This window comes from Oncorhynchus gorbuscha, unplaced genomic scaffold (assembly GCF_021184085.1).
Source record: "Oncorhynchus gorbuscha isolate QuinsamMale2020 ecotype Even-year unplaced genomic scaffold, OgorEven_v1.0 Un_scaffold_20944, whole genome shotgun sequence".
NCBI classification, from domain to species: Eukaryota; Metazoa; Chordata; class Actinopteri; order Salmoniformes; family Salmonidae; genus Oncorhynchus; species Oncorhynchus gorbuscha.
This window is the reverse complement of record NW_025762167.1, coordinates 1-1,949: the sequence shown is the minus strand read 5'-3', so window position 1 is coordinate 1,949 and position 1,949 is coordinate 1. Positions and strand designations below refer to the sequence as shown.

At 53.5% G+C, this 1,949-nt stretch overlaps 1 non-coding gene and 1 pseudogene across 1 annotated transcript; one reads left to right on the top strand and one right to left on the bottom strand.

Annotated features, from left to right (window-relative positions):
• The first annotated feature begins 44 nt into the window (after positions 1–44).
• On the top strand, positions 45–161 carry LOC124031082. Its single transcript, XR_006838072.1, has one exon. It is a non-coding gene; the product is annotated as a U5 spliceosomal RNA (small nuclear RNA).
• A 1,651-nt stretch (positions 162–1,812) lies between these two features.
• LOC124031081 lies at positions 1,813–1,949 on the bottom strand (annotated as a pseudogene; the record flags this gene model as incomplete).

Here is a 1,949-nt window from a genome sequence, read left to right as displayed (position 1 = left end):
TGCTGCACAGAGTGTGTCTCGGGCCCCCGCCTCTGACTTCCACACGACTCTGGTTTCTCTTCATTACGCACAAGCCTTTCGCCTTTTACTAAAGACTTCCGTGGAGAGGAACACTTACGAGTTCAACGTATTTTTGGAGGTGCTTTGCTTCTTGCAGAGCCCGCTATCTTGTTTCAAGAGAAATTGACCGACCGACAGACAGAGGTGGGCCAGGATAGTGACTTAAAGACACATTAGCGACTTTTTCCAAAAAACACCTGAGTGAGTGAGTGAGTGACTGAGGAGGGAGGGAGGGAGGGAGGGAGGGAGGGAGGAACCGCCGGCTTTTGCCAACCCGCTGAGGTCTGTTGAGACCCCCGGGGGCCCGGCGGTTGCAGGGTTCCATTTGTGGGTTATCGCTTCTCGGCCTTTTGGCTCAGATCAAGCTTGGTACCCAGGTGCCTCAGAGCTCGCTGAGTCAAAAGGTCGAAGTAGGAGGGCGATAAGGGTTAAAACCCTTTGAGAAGGTGATTATTACCGGTTTGGTTTTTGATTGCTCGTGGAGAGTTTTTTGGGGTTTTTTTTTGAAAAAAACCTTTGTTTTGGTGGAGAAGGAAAGGATGGCTCCTTATATGTCAGTCCCGGGAGTCGGCCTTGCAAACACGGTGCGTTTTGCATGGAGGGAAAAAGACATGGAGCCTTTTGGAAGAGAAGTGTTTGGGAGGACTTTGCTAATGGGGGTGCTCAAGCTGGGGGTGGAAGATGTCTTTTGCCTCCAGGAAAATGCAGCAGAGAGAGCCTTTGAGGTTACTTTTTACAAAGAGGAACAGCATGACCAGATTATGCGGATGGTGAGAGGGCTGGAGAAGGAGAAACCCATATGCTATTATGTGGTGAGAAGTCTGGCAAAGAACAATCTGAGAATTGTTACGGTCAAGATGTACAACCCCTATGTGAAAGAAGAGGATGTAAGGGCATTCTTGGGGAGATATATGACCAACATCTCCTCAGCAAGGCTCCTGAAGGACACACTGGGATTTTGGGACGGGAGGAGGAGTTTTCAGGCGCTCCTCAAGGAAGACCCGGGGGGTATAGGAGGTTACCTCCATCCTCCAGCTATGTTCTCCCTGGGGGCTGACCGGGGGACATTGAATTATGCCCGTCAGCCTCCGTTCTGCAGGCGGTGTATGGCCTATGGCCATACCCTGGCCTCGTGTGACATCAGGAGATGTAGGTACTGTGGATCAGAGGAGCACGGGGCCGGGGACTGTGACGAGCCGAGGAGATGCCACGGGTGTGGCTTAGTAACGCACCTGTGGCGGGACTGTCCGGCTCGGCGGAGGTCATACGCGTCTGCAGCAGGGGGGGGAGCGAGAGCGGAGGATGGAGGAAGACAAGGAAGAGAGGAGCCGGAAGAAGGGGGCGGAAGGACGGAGCAGAAGCAGAAGGAGAAGGAGTCGAAGGGTGGAGAAGGAAAAGAGGACGAGAGAGCTGGGACAGAAAAAGAGAAGGACGGGATGGAAGGAGATGTGGTCGGGACAGAAGGAGAGGTGGTCGGGACAGAAGGAGTGGTGGTTGGGATGGAAGAAGAGGTGGCCGGGATGGAAGGAGAAGGAGAAAAGAAAAAGAAGAAGAAGAAAACTGCGACGAGGAGGGAGGAGAGTAAGGAGACGGTGGGAGTGGAGGGGGTGCTTGTGGCGGGGCCTGTGGGGGGAGGGGTGCTTGCAGCAGGAACTGTGGGGGGAGGGGTGCCTGTGGTGCCTGTGGCTTCTTGCTAGAGCTAGCTGTTTACATAGCTTTGCGAATGAGCATTTTTTCCTGACAACGGGAGAAAAGTGTTGCAATCGTTCCGGAGGTACTGCAATACCGGGTCGATGCGTGGAGCGGACGGAGCAAGCCCCATTTCCGACTCCCTGTTCGAAAAATCCATTTAATATGTAGTCCCCGATGGGGGACGTATCAGATATTAA